Source organism: Hyperolius riggenbachi, chromosome 1, assembly GCF_040937935.1.
Source record: "Hyperolius riggenbachi isolate aHypRig1 chromosome 1, aHypRig1.pri, whole genome shotgun sequence".
NCBI classification, from domain to species: Eukaryota; Metazoa; Chordata; class Amphibia; order Anura; family Hyperoliidae; genus Hyperolius; species Hyperolius riggenbachi.
In genome coordinates, this window is record NC_090646.1 from 502,808,799 (window position 1) to 502,830,860 (window position 22,062).

The window sequence follows — 22,062 nt, forward strand, 5'->3', positions numbered from 1 at the left end:
ACTTGTTTTTGCGATCTTTTGAAAATGCGTGCCGTCAGTATCGTCTGGCCCAAGACCAGTGGGCCAGACATCTGACACCTTTGCTGCACTACAAAGCGCTTGATGCTTTCACATGATTATGCTGCTATAAAAGACGCTATCATTACTAAATACCAGCTGACGCCAGTAGAGATGAGCGTAATGACGTAATTACGATTTCGCGAAATTTCGCGTAATTAGTGTAATTACGATTATGGCCGTAAGTACATAATCGTAATGAAGAAGGATTTCGCGAAATTTCGCGTAAGCGTAATTTTCGCGTAATTTTCGCATTACAATGGGTATTTGTTCATGCCGTAATTTCGCATTAAACGCTACCATAATTTCGCGTTAAACCGTAATAATATAAAAAAGCCGCCGACTTTAAGGGTTAATAGCAAAGCCCCCTTAAATGCTAAGAGCCTCAAATTTGGAAAATATATTAAGGAGATTAGAAGGAATAAGAGGACAATTTTTTTTTTCAAAAAGACCTTATAGTTTTTGAGAAAATCGATGTTAAAGTTTCAAAGTAAAAATGTATACATTTAAAAACCCGCCGACTTTAATGGTTAATAGCAAAGCCTGCTTAAAGTTTAGGAACACCAAATTCCAAGGGTATATTAAGGGGATCAGTGGGAATAAGAGGAAATTTTTTTTTTTCAAAAAGACCTTATAGTTTTTGAGAAAATCGATTTTTAAGTTTCAAGGGCAAAAATGTCTTTTAAATGCGGAAAATGTCAGGTTTTTTTGCACAGGTAACAATAGTGTATTATTTTCATAGATTCCCCCAAGTGGGAAGAGTTTTACTTACTTCGTTCTGAGTGTGGGAAATATAAAAAAAACCGACGTGGGGTCCCCCCTCCCAGACCTCTTTAACCCCTTGTCCCCCATGCAGGCTGGGATAGCCAGAATGCGGAGCACCGGCCGCGTGGGGCTCCGCACCCTGACTATACCAGCCCGCATGGTCCATGGATTGGGGGGTCTCGGAAGGGGAGGGACAGCCAAGCTTTCCCCTCCCCCTCCGAGCCCTTGTCCAATCCAAGGACAAGGGGCTCTTCTCCACCTCCGATGGGCGGTGGAGGTGGAGGCCGCGATTTCCTGGGGGGGGGGGTTCATGGTGGAATCTGGGAGTCCCCTTTAAAAAGGGGTCCCCCAGATGCCCACCCCCCCTCCCAGGAGAAATGAGTATAGAGGTACTTGTACCCATTACCCATTTCCTTTAAGAGTTAAAAGTAAATAAACACACAAACACTTAGAAAAAGTATTTTCATTTAACAAAAAACATAACCATGAAAAAAGTCCTTTAATATTCTTAATTAACCATTAATACTTACCTGTCCCTTTAAATAAATGATCCCTCGAAATAGCCTCGGAAATGTTCTATCAGTTACAATGTAACAAAGTTATTACAATGTAACAACTTTGTTACATTGTAACTACGCCGCACCCGACGTCACTCGCCGCTCAGCCGCCGCATACGCGTCTGCGCTGCACAGACCCGACAGAGCTCTGAGCTATATAGCTCAGAGCTCTCTAAGCATCTTTGAATTTGGGCTCCAATGAGCCCTATTGGTCCTTAGCAGACCAATGGGGTTCCTTCTGAGGCTCCAATGGGTTTTCCTGCCATACCGGCAACCCGAGACCCATCAGCCAGGTTCACGGCGCCGCTACACATCTTGCGGGTGTGTGTCTAGGCCGCCAACAAGAGGGGGGTTGTCACGGATGGTTGCGGGGCCGCAGACGTGTCCTGGAACCGCCTGTGAAGAAAAAGCGATTGCACTCGATTCTCTGCATCGATTGCGCTTCAGATCAATAGAATCTGGATTGATTGTGTAGGAGCATCTGCAGTCTTTTCTCAGCAGAGAGATAGCATCAGCTTAACTGCAGGATGGCTCTTTTGATATGCTAATGAGCAGGAACAAACCTTTGCATTCAGGAAGCTAATCCCAGCAGGGGGCTATTCAAAACCTGCTTTCCCCCCAGACTGGCCAGAGCCATATAGACAGAATAAGAAAGCATGGAGTTTAGGATTTTGAGCATGTTTAAGCAATAACGTTCAGGTGAGAAATGTGAAAGTTATATCATTCTGCTGGTCCGGATCTTGTGAGTATTTTGATATTAAATTGGGGCCACTGGCATAACCAGAACTCGGGGGATTCCACAGTTTTTTAACCGGGCATGCAAACATGCCCAAGTTTGGTATCATATGAACTGGCCTAGTCTGAGAAATATGAATATGTGATGGTCATGTGTGTGTGGAAAGCGGAAGTCGAGATATGACAGATGTCATATTTGGTGGGCATAGAGCACCCCTCCAGGGAGCTCACTGCCCCTGTCCAACCCCTGGGCTGTACTTGAAGCTCTACCCAAAGGTGGGCATTGTTCAAAAGTGTTTGCAAGGGACCACTCCCTCAGTCCTCCACATTCCATCTATATGAGAGCTATCTGGTGCTAGCCAGAGGACACATGGCTAGCTGCCATCTTGATCGGCCATCTTGTCTGAACTGAAACAAAGGACATTTTCCATTTTGCTTGGATTTTAAATTGAGCTGAAACAAAGGATTTTACCAAGGTACTTTGATTCTTCCCACTAAAGGACACCTTTCCAGAAACTAAGTATTTTTTCTCCCTTTCTTTTATTTTTCATACTGGCTATTAATGTTTCAATAATTGTTGATTTTAATAATTGTCTGTATATATTAATTATGTATATTGCCGTGATTAAAAGACTTTATCAAAGTCATTCACTTTTCCGCTACCCTGCTTTTCAGCCATACACAGAAACTGATCCCAGGTCTCTGGAGAGACGCTACTACTATTGTTGATATCTAGACAGAATAGAGTGTGTTTAATTGTTTTTATTCGCAGGACTAGTCAGTCAGTCGGGTCCACTGGCCCATACCAGTGGTGGTGGCAGTTATACCCTGAAATTGTACTGGTTGAACTCGATGGACGTATGTCTTTTTTTCAACCAAAATAACTATGTAACTATGTAAGTTGTAATTACCGTACCTCACAGGCTCCCTTCTGGTCGGGCTGCTGCCCAAATTTCTGTCGGTTTCTGTGCAAAGATCGCGACCAAAGCGTGCATGGTCTGTGTGCTGAAACTGATTGGAAGGCAATTTGGGGTTTGATCACGAGGGCTCCTGTGACACCTGGTGTCTGGATTAGATTCACTGGCAATGTTAAAGTCTTAAAGCTCAAATATGGCCTATGCTGAATTCAATGTTTAATGCGATACAGAAAAGTGCATGGATGGATTATTATATGAGCTTAATTAAATTTAGATGTTCACAGTTCCACATGACCTTCTGGAGTGTCAGTCTGTGGAACTGCTATGTGTCATGTGCTACTTGGTTAAAAATGTAATAAAAATTACAGTTATTAAAACATAAAACTATGAGGAGGAAGTTGATCATGCAGCTAGATTCAATATTTTCCACTTTAAAAAAATAAGTTTGACCTTTATACGACGTTATTCTGCATTGGAAAGAGCCAGTAATTATCTATAATTTAGTATAAAATCAGCTAATGCTTTGCAGTTTATTTTTGAGACACATAAGAACTGTAATCATTTTTTATTTTGCTTGTCATGATCTGACAAATGGGATTTCATTGGCTCAGTTCTCATTTTACTTTTTTTTTACAGTTACACAAAGTACATACTGTTAAGTACCACAATCTCTAGTTATCTCAATGTACGGCAATCTCATGCTATTTTCACCTATGTGTGACAGTGTCGTATAATTGTTCTATTTGCAGAAACTGCATTTCCTTCTGCTCTTAAGCAATAATATATATTATTTGATGTTCATTATTTAGCTCTCAGTGTGTAACTCTTAGGATTATGTTTTGCAAAGACAAAGCATCAAAGTCCACAGCAGTTGCTGTTACTTTATATTCACTGAGGGGAAAAAAATGATTGCTTGGTTTTGATTATAAATAAAACAAAGTACCAATTTCACCTTCCTAGACTAGGAATTTTTTTTCAGTACTCTCTGCTTTGCTTTGTATAGGGTTGTCAGCTAAATGATTACCCAGCGCTAAACCTAACCTATTACAATAACTGAATGCCTAACACCGACCATTCATACCTCAAGCCTGTTTGGACCTTTTTAGCTTTCTTGTAAGAGAAATCTCTACCGAGATAAGGAGTACAAATGAAGCTTCAAAAACTTTGGAAGAAGAACTGCTGTGGTGTCACAGACAGTGTTTGATGAGCGAAAATGCCAATATTTGTTTTGCATTAATTTTCATGAAAATAAAGTTGATTTTTTGAAATTTGATTTTTCGAGTGAAAATGCCATCAAAAATCATTTTGTAATAAGTTTGTGATTTTTTATTTTTTTTTTTGTGAATTTTCATGCTACAATCATTTTTTTTTTTTTTTTGCGTTTTAGTAGCAAAAAGATAGATTTTTCACAATTTTTGAATTTTTGCCATATTGCAAGAAATACAAATGCAACAATGACTTTGGTGTAAATTTGTGAGTAACACTGGTCACAGTACACTGGAGAAGGCTTCCAAAGTGCATCATGTTTCTAAATTATTGACAAACTAGTAGAATGACTCTAAGAGAGTGTGTAGGCACATGGGCTGTGATACACTAAGACATCCTGCTGAGCCAGAGGGGGTCTACCAACAATCTACTTCTACATTAAGCACAACGCTGAAGCACAACATTAAGAGCAAATAACAATTTTCTGTTGGAAAGTCATGATTTGCTATGCAGAATATTAAGAAAGATGCAGTACATTTTGAAGAAAGAGCTCTTCCTCCTTAAAGGGATACTGTAGGGGGGGTCGGGGGAAAATGAGCTGAACTTACCCGGGGCTTCTAATGGTCCCCCGCAGACATCCTGTGTTGGCGCAGCCACTCACCGATGCTCTGGCCCCGCCTCCAGTTCACTTCTGGAATTTCTGACTTTAAAGTCAGAAAACCACTGCGCCTGCACGCCCGTGTCCTCGCTCCCGCTGATGTCACCAGGAGTGTACTGCGCAGACACAGACCATACTGGGCCTGCGCTGTGCGCTCTTGATGACATCAGCGGGATCGAGGACACGGCAACGCAGGCGCAGTGGTTTTCTGACTTTAAAGTCTGAAATTCCAGAAGTGAACCGGAGGCGGGGCCGGAGCATCGGTGAGTGGCTGCGCCAACACAGGATGTCTGCGGGGGACCGTTAGAAGCCCCGGGTAAGTTCAACTCATTTTCCCCTGACCCCCCTACAGTATCCCTTTAAGTGTGTATGCTGTATCAACTGTAACTGAGTGCAATGTTGTGAGAAAATGAATTTCAAGGTAGCGATCAGAGAGGAGGGGTGGTGGTTTCAGGTGCTGATTCCTGTGCAAGACAGTAGCTATAATGAAGGAAGGCAAAAAGAGAGCACACACTGGAATAGTGGTATAGATGCAATGCCTTGTTGGAAAGGTGTCAATTTGTATGTGGGACTAGAGACACCCATATGGGTTACCAGCAGTCCAGCTTGCGTAGCTCTTTAGAGCCAGGGAATAGACTTAAGTGGTGGAGCCTCTGGTACATGGGCTTCCTTTCTTTTTCCTGGGGAAGCTGTAATAAGTTCCAGTATAACCGTATATCACACGTTTTGTGAGTGGAAAACTTGCTCAGCCAGAACATGATTGTCCACCAGCTGTGCATTTGGTAAGAAGATAAAAAACAGCGGTGAATGGGCACAATGAGATAGATTCAGTAGTAGGAATATGCTTTATTAGCCAAGCATTCTGCAGGGCACTAGAGGTGTACCGAACGGTTCGCCGGCGAACGGTTCCAGGGGAACATTGGGGGTTCGCGTTCGCCTGCGCCAGGCGAACTTTTCTGGAAGTTCGATTCGCCCCATAATGCACTATGAGGGTCAACTTTGACCCTCTGCATCACAGTCAGCAGGCACATTGTTGCCATTCAGGCTACAGTAAGCCCTGGAGCCCCACCCCCCCCCCCCCCTTATATAAGGCAGCCTCCGGCGGCCATTACAGTCACTCGTGTGCCTGCTAGAGAGAGGAAAGGGACAGCTGCTGCAGACTTTTTCTCTTAGGGACAGATTAGTTAGGTTCTAGGCTGCTTTGCTTGTTCCTGACTGATTAATATTGCTTTTAAAGCACCCAGCAACAGCTCTTTTCAGAGCTCAACCTGTATATTTTTTTTTTCTGACACTTTTGTTGCATGCACAGCCTTGCTAATTGATAGTGTGTGTGCCACTGCCAGCAGCCCAGCACATTCAGTGACTGACTGCCTGTGTGTGTGACAGGGAGCTGCACATTGTACTACCCAGTACTGCATATACCCCAGTACCTGTTGTGTTTACTTAACCCACCTCATCACTGCATATACCTAGCTTTGTGTTGAGTGAACCCAGCTCACTGCATCTAACTACCCAGTACCTGTTGTGTTTACTTAACCCACCTCATCACTGCATATACCTAGCGTTGTGTTGAGTGAACCCAGCTCACTGCATCTAAGTCTAACTACCTGTTGTGTTGAGTGTGAACCCACCTGGCCACCTCACTGCATCTAACTACCTGTTGTGTTGAGTGAGAACCCACCTCACTGCATATAGCTAGCATACCCCCGAGATGGACAAAATGGAGAAACCAGGTAGAGGAAGAGGTAGAGGCAGACCCAGAGGAAGGCCACCAGGCACCGGCAGGTCTGTGGCTGTGCGAGGTGGTGTTGCTGTGATTTCATGCGAACCTGCCCCAAAATACAGTGCTCAGAAGAAGGCACGTGCCATCACTTCCCAAAATCGTGAGGAGGTGATTGAGTATTTAACACAGAACACCTCATCTCCGCAGCCACCAGCGCTACAACAAGCACCACATCCGCTGCATTTGACACTTCGCAGGAGTTATTTGGTGGTGGTGGTGAAATCACTGATTCCCAGCCACTACTGCAACAACAAGAAGAAGGCGCAGGTACACCACCTCATACGTCTGAGTTAGGTGGCGATAGTATGGACGTAATGTGTGTGGATGGGGATGATGGTGGACCACCTGAAGTTGGTGCACTTGAGGAGGTGTCTGAGGAAAGCGCAGCTGGCCAGGAGGATTATGATGACGATTATACGGATACCACATATGTTCCCGGTAGAGGAGATGACCAGGGGGACAGTTCAGAGGAGGAGTCAGAGAGGAGTAGGAGGAGACGACTCCATGATAGAAGCAGAGGGAGCTCGTCCTCAGAAACAGCTGGGGGCAGTGTCCAGTGCCATGTATCGCCAGCTATGGCCAGGGAGCACACATGCCCTTCAACGTCAGCTGCTGCTGATGCCACCGTAGCGCCATCACCCCAGGGGGGCTCAGCAGTTTGGAAATTTTTTCACGTGTGTGTCTCAGATCGGAGCAAAGCCATCTGTTGTCTCTGCCAGCAAAAATTGAGCCGTGGAAAGGCCAACTCTCACGTAGGGACAAGTGCCTTACGAAGGCACCTGGAGAGAAGGCACAAACAGCTATGGCAAGAACACCTGAGGAAAAGAAGCACCCCTCAAAAGACAAGCAGCGGAGAACAACCGTGGCAGCCGTCACAGGGGGCTTCTGCTGCTCCACGTTCCCATGGTATTGTTCGTGGCTGGGGGGAGGAAGAATGGATACACTTTTAAAAAATTTAAAAATACAACCATCTAAACTTTCAAACAATTTAAAAATACAACCATCTAAACTTTCAAACAATTTAAAAATACAACCATCTAAACATTCAAACAATTTAAAAATACAACCATCTATCATTTTCAAAAAATTTAAAAAAAGGGCAAAAAAACTTGCTCTCCGTAAAACATTCTTGGCAAATGCTTTCGACTTGGTTTGTCTTCCGCTGGCTCAAGGGTCCATCTGACCACAGATGCCTGGTCTGCAAAGCACAGTCAGGGCAGCTACAGCATGGGTCTCAGCAGGCTCCCACTTCGGGCCGCAATCCAACCTTCATTCCCCGCGGTGACAATGGCAGACTTGCCCTCCATAACGTATTCCCGTTAAAGGATTTAAAGTTAATTCTTTTCAAATACACAGCAGGGCCTCGAAAGTCCGCCTCCTGTATTGTTATTTTTGGTCACTACTTCGGGGCGGGTGTGCATGCCTACCTGCTGCCCTTCTTGGATGTGTAGTGGTAGCCGTTTCTCAGGCTCCACACCGGATTCCATCCCTCATTCCCCGGCCATTACCCGGGGTCACAAATTACAGACTTGCCCGCCTCCATATGATTCTCGTGAAAGGAATGTGGTGTCATCTTTGCCCGCCATAACTGGTTCTTTCTCGTTAAAGGATTTAAAGTACATTCATTTCAAATACACAGCAGGGCCTCGAAAGTCCGCCTCCTGTATTGTTATTTTTGGTCACTACCTCGGGGCGGGCGTGCATGCCTACCTGCTGCCCTCCTTGGATGTGTAGTGGTAGCCGTTTCTCAGGCTCCACACCGGATTCCATCCCTCATTCCCCGGCCATTACCCGGGGTCACAAATGACAGACTTGCCCGCCTCCATATGATTCTCGTGAAAGGAATGTGGTGTCATCTTTGCCCGCCATAACTGGTTCTCGTTAAAGGATTTAAAGTACATTCATTTCAAATACACAGCAGGGCCTCGAAAGTCCTCCTCCTGTATTGTTATTTTTGGTCACTACCTCGGGGCGGACGGGCGTGCATGCCTGCCCGCTGCCCTCCTTGGATGTGTAGTGGTAGCCGTTGCTCAGGCTCCACACCAGATTCAAACCTCTCATTCCCCGGCCATTACCCGGGGTCACAATGGCAGACTTGCCCGCCTCCACAGGATTCTCATTGTAGCGGTACTGAACAAGTACACAGCAAGTAGAAAATGTAAATTAAAAACAAAACGTAAGCTTTTTAACAATGCCATGGAAAGTTGAGAAGGAAGTCACACATTACCTGACATCACTGAGTGAGGAAGAGCAATCTCGCCATGTTGCGCAGTAGTCCAGCATGGCCGTCACTACACAAACAGCTGTTTGCGGTGCGTTACACAGTGAGTTTGGTGTGTCAGTGTGAAGCAGTACTCTAATTACACTCCCTGTTTGATGTATACACATGCAAGATGTTTGAAAGCACGTTAGGCCTGCAATTTAGCATTCAATGTGATTTCTGCCCTTAAAACGCTGCTTTGCGTCACATCCAGATTTTTCACCGGGACTTTTGGCATGTATCCCACTCCGCCATGCCCCCCTCCAGGTGTTAGACCCCTTGAAACATCTTTTCCATCACTTTTGTGGCCAGCATAATTTTTTCTATTTTTCAAAGTTCGCCTCCCCATTGAAGTCTATTGTGGTTCGCGAATTTTTCCGCGAACCGAACCTTCTGCGGAAGTTCGCAAACCCGGTTCGCGAACCGAAAATCGGAGGTTCGCGACATCTCTACAGGGCACTTCCCCGATTTATCAGGCTGATACCAGCTTGAGAAGGAGGGAAGAGCTTCTCCATCCCTCTTACCCACCCCACCAGCACCCAGTGTTTCTCCCTCCCTCTTACCCACCCCACCAGCACCCAGTCTTACCTACCCCTCCAGTACATATCATTTCTCACTCCCTCTTGCACACCCCATCATCACACAACATTTCTCTCTCCCTCTTGTAGGTAGAAAAAACAAAGTTTTGTAAAAACATTACACCTTTTAATGGCTAAACGATAAAGTTAAATTATGCAAGCTTTCTGGGATCTAGTCCCCTTCTTCAGGCATATTTCCAGATGTTAGCTGATCTCTCCCTCTTGCACACCCCATCAGCAGCCAGCAATTATTTTTCCCTCTTACCCACCCCATCAGCTCCCAGAATTTCTCCTTCCCACCCACCCGCACTTAATGTTTCTCTCTCCCTCATACTCACCCCACTAGCATCCAGTGTTTCACTCTCCTTCTTACCCATCCCATCAGCATCCAGTGTTTCTCCTTACCACACACCCCAGTGCACCGCACTCATTTCTTCTTATCCAATTTTTTTCCGCAATGTGCTTAGTGCACCCCCCCTCAACTTCCCCTCCAAAAATGTGTTCCATGGAGGGGGTGGCTCTGTAGATAATTATTAATCAGCACTGGGTGTCAAATTCCCTAGGTACACCGGTATGTCACTGGTGAGAGCTAGTGTTGGGCGAACAGTGTTCGCCACTGTTCGGGTTCTGCAGAACATCACCCTGTTCGGGTGATGTTCGAGTTCGGCCGAACATCTGATGGTGTTCGGCCAAACCGTTCGGCCACATGGCCGAACTAAGAGCGCATGGCCGAACGTTCCCCGAACGTTCGGCTAGCGCTGTGATTGGCCGAACGGGTCACGTGGTTCGGACCCGAACGCGCTCTGATTGGCCGAACTGTCACGTGGTTCGGGTAAATAAATACCCGAACCACGTCATATTTCCGCCATTTGTCTGTGGGTTTAGCTTTGGGTAGGCAGGCAGGGTAGTTCGCGCTCCAGCCACGCTAGCCAGGGTCCCCCCAGTCATTGTGTCGCTGCTGGGAATAGTAGTACACCGCTCGCTCAGCATTCTGTTTACTGCCACTCTGTGTACCTCGCTCAGCCACACTATATAGCATTCTGTTTACTGTTCTGTGTCTGCTGGGAATAGTAGTACACCGCTCGCTCAGCCACACTATATAGCATTCTGTTTACTGCCACTCTGTGTACCTCGCTCAGCCACACTATATAGCATTCTGTTTACTGTTCTGTGTCTGCTGGGAATAGTAGTACACCGCTCGCTCAGCCACACTATATAGCATTCTGTTTACTGCCACTCTGTGTACCTCGCTCAGCCACACTATATAGCATTCTGTTTACTGTTCTGTGTCTGCTGGGAATAGTAGTACACCGCTCGCTCAGCCACACTATATAGCATTCTGTTTACTGCCACTCTGTGTACCTCGCTCAGCCACACTATATAGCATTCTGTTTACTGTTCTGTGTCTGCTGGGAATAGTAGTACACCGCTCGCTTAGCCACACTATATAGCATTCTGTTTACTGCCACTCTGTGTACCTCGCTCAGCCACACTATATAGCATTCTGTTTACTGCCACTCTGTGTCTGCTGGGAATAGTAGTACACCGCTCACCCGCCACTGTATAGCATTGTGCTCTGTGTCGCTGCTGGGAATAGTGGTACACCGCTCACCCGCCACTGTATAGCATTGTGCTCTGTGTCGCTGCTGGGAATAGTGGTACACCGCTCACCCGCCACTGTATAGCATTGTGCTCTGTGTCGCTGCTGGGAATAGTGGTACTGTATAGCATTTCTGTACTGCCACTGTACTGCTGCCAGTCAGCGTGTACTGTAAGGATAAGTGAAATGAGGAAGAAATCCGGTGAAAGAGGGAGGGGCAAGGGAAGAGGTGTTTCCCCTGACGGTTCATGTACAGGCCACAGGGGAGCACCCAAGAAAACCCACTCAATACCGCCCATGTTGTCCAGGACAACAACCCTCACAGATCCAAAAGAACAGGACCAGATAATTACTTGGATGACCTCTCAAGCGTCCAGCAGTGGGTTAAGCAGCACCAGCACATCACGCACGAGGTCCGAGTCCTCAGCCAGTTACAAGGAGCCAGTAGGCACAAAGCTGACACAACCGGCAGCGACACCACGCACACAACTGCCAGATAACCAGTCCGATGAATTACCTCAGGACACAATGGGGTATTCGCAGGAGCTATTCCCAGCCCAACAAACTTCCACCTTTCAAAGGTCAATGGAGGAACAGCCAGAAATGTTGTGCCTGGATTCACAACCATTAACTGTGGGAAATGCACCGCGCACTGAAATACAAGGCGAGTCCGAGGAGGACTCGGAAACCCAAATCCCAGAGCAAGTTAGGCAGGAGGGGTTGCAATTGCAGGAGGTCGGCCGACAAGATCTGGAAGACGACGTTGGAGTGAGCTGCGCAGAGGTTGTTCTGGGGAGCTCTACTCCACGGCGGCGGCCCCCCACAATGACATATGACGAGTTTCAGGAGATGGAAGAGGAGGGTATGGACAATGTGGACAGAGACCCAGATTTTGTTTGTGAACGAGAACATCGCCGTCGTAGCAGCAGCACAGATGAGTCTGTTGAAGAACCCACTGCTGCACGAGTTCGCCTTGTGCCACAAGGTAGGCGGCGCACAATTTCAGGCACCACAAGCGTGGAAGTTCAAGTGAGAGGCAAAAGAGGAGCAAACAGAAATCGCCAGCAAGGCAGGTGCTCCAAAGTCTGGGCTTTCTTTGAAGACTGCACTGAGGATGTTACCATGGCGATTTGCAAGGTGTGCAAGACCCGCCTGAGCAGGGGGAAAAGTATTAACAACCTCTCCACCACCAGCATGAGCCGCCACATGCTATCCAAACATCCCACTCTGTGGGCAAACGCGGCAGGACAGGGTACCAGCAACACTGCCTCCCTTGGGTTCACCAGACTCACCACCAGACCCGCCTCAGCAGCAGCAGTAGCCCAGCCATTGCGTGGTTCACAACATTCACAAACATCAGACGACGCTGACACTGTCACTTTCCGGAGTAGTGCTCTTGAGGTCTCCCAGTGTTCATCAAACACAACAACCAACAGCCCTTCCGTGTGCAGCGCTACGGTTCAGTTGTCTGTGTCGGAGATGTTTGAGCGCAAGAGGAAATTGCCAGCAAATGACCCCCGGGCCGTGGCAGTAACAGCCAGCATAGCCAAGCTTCTGGCCTGCGAAATGCTGCCATATCGAGTGGTGGAGACAAACAGCTTCAAGGGCATGATGTCAGTGGCCATCCCACGTTACGTGGTTTCCAGCCGCTACCACTTTGCGCGCTCTGCAGTGCCTGAGTTGCATGAGCACGTGGTCAGCAAAATAACCCGAAGCTTGAAGAATGCCGTTGCCTGCAAGGTTCACCTCACCACTGACACCTGGACGAGTGCGTTCGGCCAGGGTCGATACATCTCCCTTACCGCGCACTGGGTGAACCTTGTGGAGCCTGGCAGCGATTCCTCACCTGCTACGGCGCGGGTGTTGCCCACGCCGCAAACAGCTGCACCGCCGTCCCTCCCACTGGATAACAACAGCAGCACCTACCTCTCTGACTCCTTCTCCTCCAACGCATCTCAAAGCTGTACCTCATCCGGAAACGCTAACCCAACAGCAGTAGGATCGTGGAAGCAGTGCAGCACAGCTGTTGGCATGCGTCAGCAAGCGTTGCTGAAGCTGATCTGCCTTGGGGATAAGCAGCACACAGGGGAGGAAATTTGGAAGGGAATAAAGGAACAGACGGATTTGTGGCTGGCACCGCTGGACCTGAAACCGGGCATGGTTGTGTGTGATAATGGGAGTAATCTCATTCGCGCTTTAAGGTTGGCTAAGCTGACACACATCCCTTGCCTGGCGCACGTGATGAACCTAGTAGTTCAGCGGTTCCTGAGGACATACCCAGGCGTGGCCGATCTTCTGTTGAAGGTGCATCGAGTGGCCAAACATTGTAGAAATTCCAGTACTGCTTCGGGGGCACTCGCCAAGATGCAGGAGCGCTTCAATCTCCCCCACCATCGCTTGCTGTGTGATGTCCCTACGCGCTGGAATTCTACGCTGCACATGCTAGCCCGCTTTTGTGAGCAGAAGAGTGCAGTGGTCCAGTACATGACGGCGCAGTACCGAGGTGCATCCGGACAGCTGCCAAGCTTCTGTGGATCCGATTGGGCCAACATGTTGGACCTCTGCCAAGTCCTCCAAAATTTTGAGCAATCCACGTTGCTTGTGAGCAGTGACAACTCTTCAGTCAGCATTACCATACCACTGCTGTGTTTACTGAAGAGGTCAATGTTGAAAATCAAGGAAACAGCTGTCATGATGCAACTGGGGGAATCTGAAGGAGAAAACGATCAGCGTGATGGTACCAACATCAGGCCATCCGCCTCAGGGAACGCTGGCCCCAGCAGCTATGACGAAGAAGAGGAGGAGGAACAGCTGGAGTTGGAGCAGGAATTTCATACCACCACTGACGAGGGCCAGAGCGGTGCACGTTGGACTTCCACAATTCAGCGCGAATGGTCAGCAGAAGCAGACCAGGAGGAAGGTGACGACTATAATGCATCACAACAACTATCACAACGCTCACAAGAGGATGATGAGGATTCTGGTAGGACTCTGGCACACATGGCTCAATTCATGCTAGACTGCATTGAACGTGACCCACGCATTGTGCGCATTCTGGACAACACCAATTACTGGGTTTATACCCTTCTGGATCCACGGTACAAACACAATGTTCCAAAACTGCTTGAAGAAAGAGTCAGACAGGTCAAAATGGAAGAATGCCAGCAGGCCCTTGTGGAGACTTTAGAGAGGAGATTGACATCCTCCCCCTCCTCTAGCCAGTTGTACGCCGACAGACTGACTTCCGCAAACCCAGGACGATCAGGAGGGCAGCAAACAACGCAAGCCGCAGCTAGTGCCCAAAAGGGAATGGTATCGGCAGTGTCCTTGGAGTGGGAAAATTTTCTGACACCCATGCAGCAGCAGCCCACTGAACAGCAAGCGTGCAGATCCACCTCCAACACCGATCGCCTGGAGAAGATGGTCAAGGACTACATGTCAGATGACGTAGCTGTGTCGAACAATCCATCTGCACCCTTCAACTATTGGGTATCGAAGCTAGACACCTGGCACGAACTGGCAATGTACGCAATAGAGGTGCTGGCTTGCCCGGCAGCCAGCGTTATGTCGGAACGCTGTTTCAGTGCTGCTGGAGGCATCGTCACAGATCGGCGTATCCGCCTCTCCACAGAAAATGCAGACCGTCTGACTCAAATTAAAATGAATCAATCCTGGATTGGAAATGACTACGCAACACTCCAGGACCCCAACCAAGTAACATGACCAATGAACATCTGGGATGGTGTAGCGTTTCCGGTCCCTGTTTATTGAACCTCTCATCTGTATTACATTTATGACTGCATGGCGGCAAAAAGCATTGCTGCTATATCCGCACGCTTTTTGTCCTCATGCAAGGCCTGGGTTGTTGTGTCTCAAAAAGCATGGCCTTCTCCTCCTGCGCCTCCTCCTGTTCCATCACGTCTGCTGCTGCTGGGTTAGCATTGCCGCGTGGTCCCTGTTTATTGAACCACTTATCTTTATTACATTTATGACTGCATGGCGGTACAAAGCATGCTATCTGCACGCTTTTTGTCCTCATGCAAGGCCTGGGTTGTTGTGTCTCAAAAAGCATGGCCTTCTCCTCCTGCGCCTGCTCCTGTTCCATCACGTGTGCTGCTGCTGCTGCTGCTGGGTTAGCGTTGCCGGTCCCTGTTTATGGAACCTCTTATCTTTATTACATTTATGACTGCATGGCGGTACAAAGCATGCTATCCGCACGCTTCTTGTCCTCATGCAAGGCCTGGGTTGTTGTGTCTCACAAAGCGTGGCCTTCTCCTCCTGCGCCTCCTCCTGTTCCATCACATCTGCTGCTGCTGGGTTAGCGTTGCCGCGTGGTCCCTGTTTATTGAACCACTTATCTTTATTACATTTATGACTGCATGGCGGTACAAAGCATGCTATCCGCACGCTTCTTGTCCTCATGCAAGGCCTGGGTTGTTGTGTCTCAAAGCGTGGCCTTCTCCTCCTGCGCCTCCTCCTGTTCCATCACGTCTGCTGCTGCTGGTGCTGGGTTAGCGTTACCGGTCCCTTTTCGTGGAACATCTTCTCTGTATTACATTTATGACTGCATGGCGAAAAAAAGCATGTTACCTGTGCAAAGAAACATGACGTTTTCCACATTTAAAAGACAGTTTTTCCTTTGAAACTTTACAATCAATTTTCTCAAAAACTATAAGCTCTTTTTCAAATATTTTTTTCCCTCTTGTACCCACTCCCAAGTTGCACATACCCTGCTAATTTGGGGTATGTAGCATGTAAGGAAGCTTTACAAAGCACGAAAGTTCGGGTCCCCATTGACTTCCATTATGTTCGGAGTTCGGCGCGAACACCCGAACATCGCGGCGATGTTCGGCGAACGTTCGCGAACCCGAACATCTAGGTGTTCGCCCAACACTAGTGAGAGCTATGACCCATGGGCAAGCAGTAGATTCACAGCATGATCCCAAGTTAGAAAATATAAGGATTTGGGATATTATAAAAGAGGGTGGGGCAGAGGTCAAGTAATTCCTAACATTTTGTACCATGGAAGGTAAATATAACTGAGTTCTAAGGGGCCTAAGCTGGACTGCTTATAATCAGGGTGAAGTAAACACATAACCAAATTTTAAACAGCAACAAGAATTGTGTTGAAAAGAAGGCAAAGGATTGTATTTAGTGACATTTAGTCTAATGTCTAATTCTTCTCAGAATTAGTCTGCCTTGTTATTGTTATTCATAGATCATGTGTAAGTAATTGTGTATATAACTTTATATGTAAGTGACATTCGATGAAGAGATAGCACATTTCATTCATGAACAAGATGTCAGCTTTGTTCAGTAAGCTTTGGCAGCCATTATAGTGTCCCACTTGAAAAATCAATCTCATGTGCAGCAAACAACTGTCACACTATCCAAAGATCATCAAGTGCCCGTTATCTCACCTTTCAGTATTTTCCAAGTAGATAAGCAATCAATCGTAGATGTTTCCAGCACAATGTAGGCACATGAAAGGAGAATCTGATTAGCAGGTCTGGGCAACAAGAACCATTCTTCCATTAGACATCTTCTAGATGAAGTCCACCTTTATGTTTGCTGCTATTGAACTTTAAACCATATGACTGTAGAAAGGAATGAAAAACATCCAGCAAAAAGCATCATTGTAGCCTTATCATTATGATTTGAACTGAATTCTCAAAACATGTGTTTACCGAGAGAGCACTTGTTTGCTTTATGTGCAGGGAATTCTTTGAAAAGAGTAAACAAAAGAGTTATGATGCATGCTGAGCTCAGTTGTTGTGCATATGGTTGTGTTTTTCCTCCAGCAATTTGGGAGATCCCTGTGCACATAGCCACTCAGTCTTATAATTTTAAGACTGTACTCTCAATTAGCTTGACAGGGAAAAATAACTTGTGCGGATAACAAGTACCTGTTTATATTATTTGTTCCAGATTCATAACATTTTTGGAAATATTAACCACTTCAGGATCACAGGTTTTTCCCCTTAAAAACCAAAACAACTTTCACATTTCAGCGCTCCTCCCATTCATTCAGTGATAACTTTATTGCTACTTATCACACTGAAATTATCTATATATTGTTTTTTTCGCCACAAATTATGTTTTCTTTGGGTGGTAGTTTTTGCTCTGAATTGTTTTATTTTATATGCATTGTAAAGGGAATAATAAGGAAAAAAGAAAAAAAAATGATTATTTCTCAGTTTTCAGCCATTATAGTTTTAAAATAAAATGTGCTTTGGTACATAAACCCCACACATCTTATTTGCCCATTTGTCCGGTTTATTACAACGTTTAAATTGTGTCCCTAGTACAATGTATGGTGATAATATTTTAACTGGAAATGAAGGAGCATTTATCCATTTAGGGATTTTTTAATACTTTTTCACTTATTACAAGAACTTTTTTTGAAAAAATATACTCATGACATCCGTATTACAAAAGTCCCTAAGGTAACTATTTATGTAAAAAAAATTAAATGATGTAATTTTTTTAATTTTTTACAAGTGTTTTATTTCTGCAACTGTGGGGCAGGGATGGAAGGGGTTAAAAGTAATAAAAAAAATAAATAAATAAACTTGCTATGGAAAACTGTATAGTGGCATAAATAGGTGTATTTTACTTTTTGGCCACAAGAGCTATTGAGACCGTGTTTCTATTAATAGAACACAGCCGAACACGGAAGTGTCGGGTCTCAGAGCTTATGCGACGTTAACAAGCTCTCCGAAGACACCGGAACGGTGATCGGGATTGAGAATCAAAAGATTCTCACATCCTGATCACAGATGGAGGGGGCTGCGACGGTGGATCGGCGGAAAACAGCGCGGGGATCGGAACGCGACGGTAAGGCAGCAGTACGCATATCTACCCCCCTGATCCGCATGTGAAGTTTAAAGGGGCGTGGATATGCGTACCAAGGATCCTAAAGTGGTTAATTAATATTGTGGATGGAAAGGGATCCTCAATTGATAGAACTTAGCGGGACTCTGAACGGTGGCAGAAAAAGAAAACCTGACTTTACCTGGGGCTTCCTCCAGCCCTCCATATCCCACAAGGTCCCCCGGCATCCCTTTATCCCTTCCATGGTCCCACTGGCTGCTCCAGTAATCCAGTGACTTTAGCTGAAGTGGCGCTCATGAGTTGTGTCATCATGTCAGTCGCCGTAAGTGTCCTGCGAATGCATGATTATCTAAAGACTGAACCACATATGTGCACAACGCTTACAATGACCTGCACGGTGATGCACCGGGGGCTGCGTACGTGCGACTTCAGCTGAATTTGCTGGATTACCAGAGCTGTCAGTGGGACCACGGAAGGACAAAGAGAATGCCAGGGGCTATGGGGGCATGAGGAAGCTCCATTTAAATCCAGATTTCCTTTTTCTGCCACTGCTCAGAGTTCCTTTTAGGGCCCTCTTCCACTGCACAGCTGAATCACAAATTGCTAGTGAACAATAAGCAGAAAATTAAAAAAAATATACTTTTGCATACATGTTAATACAGTAACTGTCATTTTACTGCATTTAAATTGAGCCTTTTTTCCTCTAACTTTAAGTTAAGTTTTAAGTGAACCTAAACTGAAGGGAAAAAGGAGTTTAACTTCCATGGGGCTTCTACCAGCCCCCTGCAGCTGCCCAGTGCTCACACCATGACAAAAAGCAGACCTCTGGTCCCCTGCAGTGACCCCCTGTTACTTGGATGCGCGGCCCTGGTCTGCGCACCTCCTGATCACAGTCCCGTGGATGGGAGCACTCTGCGCATGCACAGTATGCAAAGATTTCTACTTTGCAAGGGCAGAACACTCCCAGCGATAGGAGAGTGATCGAGGACGCGTGCAGCCTTAGTCATGCATGCGCAGTGGCTGTTGACTCGCTGAGTTGGCTGGCCGGAAGAAGGTCGATGCGGGGGACTGGAGGATCACTTATTGATGGCATGAGTGGGCACAGGGTGGCTGCAGGGGACTGGTAGAAGCCCCAGGTAAGTTAAATTCATTTTTTTTCTTCAGTTTAGGTTCCCTTTAAGATCTAATCGTGGAACAAAGGATCTGAATATCCTCATACTGTATAGATACCACCAAAGATTATAAGCGTGGTCTGACTGTTACATACTTATGTTTACTTGTATGTGAACGATAACACATTGATCCAGGAACCGATAGTGGTGGTTCCATTTTAACATGCTTGTTATGTTTTTCTAATTATTTTAACATGTTTAATAAAATCTTCACTTTTAATTCTTACTAATGACCTTGGACTTTCTTGTGATTGCTATGGTATATCTGACTTACCCCTAAAAAAAGGCAAGTGGTGTCATCTCTGGCACTCAGCATTGGGTCAAGGGTCCATCTGACCACGGATGCCTGGTCTGCAAAGCACAGTCAGGCCTGCCCGAAGACTAAATCAGTCCCCACACAGAGCATCTCGGCCTGCACACAGTGTGACTGCCTGCCCCTAGACTAAGTTGGTCCCCACACAGCATCTCTGCCTGCAGGCCGCTTGACTGCCTTCTCCGCCACCACCAACAAGGTCCAGGACTCCAGGTGGATTCCTGAATTTTTAAGGCCGCTGCTAGCAGCGGCTGCTTTAATAGTTTTTCTGGTGCGTGTACATGCCTGCCTAATTTTTCTGGCTGCACTGCGGCTGCAACAACAAAACAAAAGGCATGCACATGTGTCAATTCCCCTTTGTGATCGTTACCTTGCCGCAGTGAAGGGGCTTGCATATCACAATGAAGCAATGACCGGCTAAATGAGTGTGTTGGGGGGCACACCTGACCCAAGATAATAAGGTTGTTGCTCCATTGTGGACAGAACAAATTCGATCAGCTGGGCACTCAGTCACTGTTATTCTGTCATTGAGCTACCTCAGCCCGACCATATGGGCTTGAAAACCGTCATTGCCTGCACTTTCTCCATAGTGCGCACCAGTCCAACACGACCATCACTACACAAACAGCTGTTTGCGGTGAGTTACATAGTGAGTTTGGTCTGTCAGTGTGAAGCAGTAGACTATTTACACTACCTGATTGATGCATACACACGCAAGATGTTTTAAAGCACTTTATGTCTCCAATTTAGCAATGCAATGTGATTTCTGCCCTTAAAACCCTGCTGTGCATCAAATCTGGATATTTCCCCAGGATTTTTGGCATGTATCTCACTACGCCATGCCCTCCTCCAGATGTTAGAACCCTTGAAACATCTTTTCCATCACTTTTGTGGCCAGAATTAGTGTTTGTAGTTTTGAAAGGTCGACTGCCCATTGAAGTCTATTGCGGTTCGCGATGTTCGCTGGTTTGCAAACTTTTTCGCCAAGTTCGCGTTCGCGGTTCGCAAACCAAAATCCGTGGGTTCGTGACATCTCTAATGCTTAATATTTGCATATTTTATTTTAGTTCTCAATTTTTTTACAGGTCTTCTTATAAAGCTTTTCTGTGGTCCTATAATAAATAAAGCATAGCGTATGGGGAGAGTATGTATGATGCATTAAAACATCAGCTAAAGTATAAAACCTTTATTGACATGCTTTAAATGTATACGCATTATCTGGTCCACCATAAACTGTTGAGATGACCATGTCAACGTTTCACCCTGGCTCTCTATCCAACTTGAACCTAGACATTATGGTGATTGTAGGGAGTGAATATGGGAAGCTATTTGGAATATTCCTCTAGAATAGAAAATAAAAATGTTCAGTTTAAACTGTTCTGTTTCTGTTTCTTTGAATAGGCTAATTAATTGTTACATTGCAATTGGGATTTTCTATGCTGATAAACTGATATGCTGCTATGCCTTAATTCAGCTACCACTATACAGTATAACTCATAAGAATGCATTGCTCAGTATGTAATGCAAGTTCTTGGTAAAACAATGTAAAGTTGAGCACAAGCAATCAAGTCAGCTGTTTTCATATTTTATATTTATTATATCTTAAAATATGCTGTGATTTAAACACTTGCCTCTTGTTATTTAAGCATTTTTATAACATGACATATTATGTAACTTTTGCAATAAACAAGGAAGTACAGTTTCAAGCTGCCTCTATTTGAGTGAAGCAGGACCTTTAATTTCACATCTGTTCAGCTACTGCCCTGGAGGACTAGTAAAGTTTGTGAGAAAAATGCAAAATAAAACGTGAAACAATAGCGCCTGCCGTGACAGTAAATTATTGAATACCAGCAAGGAGAGAAAGGAAGAGATATATTGTTAAGGTATGTTGATGCCTTGAGCATTTTGCAATTCTTTCACCACTGTGGGTCAAAAGTAAGAGACAGAAATCATGCACTGCAGCCAGTGACTGGGGCTGGTTTCTGACAGCTTGATGTACTTTAGTCTATAAGGGGATAAAAGAGAATAGAAAACAGTTTTTATCTTGCTAATTTGTGACACATTTAAATTGCTGTAAAAAATGCAACTGTAAGAGAAGAAGCCTGCTCTACTCACCTCTGTACTTAATCAGCCTTTAGAGTGAAGCACTGGGAAGATGAATAATGTGAGCAAAAGCCCTATCTGTTAAGTCTTGTAGCAAAAGAAAAAAAAAAAAAAAAAAAAACAGGTTAAAAGCAAACAGTAAGAAACCAATTCCCTTAGAAGTTTAACCACTTCACCCCCAGGGGTTTTTTACCCTGATGGGCCAGAACAATTTTTTAACCTGTTAGCACTTCTCCCTTTTATTCTCCAATAACTTTATTACTACTCATCACAACAACAAAATGATCTATAACTTGTAATTTTCGCCACCAATTAGGCTTTCTTTGATAAGGATTATTTTATATTAAAAACATTTTAACGGAATTACACCAAAAAATGAAAAAAACAAAAAACAAACAAACATTATTTCTCCTTTTTCAGCCATTAAAATTTTAAAATAGCACATGCTACCATAATTAAAACCCATGTATGTTATTTGCCCTTTTCCCCAGAGATTACATCAGTTAAATGTTGTCCCTATTACA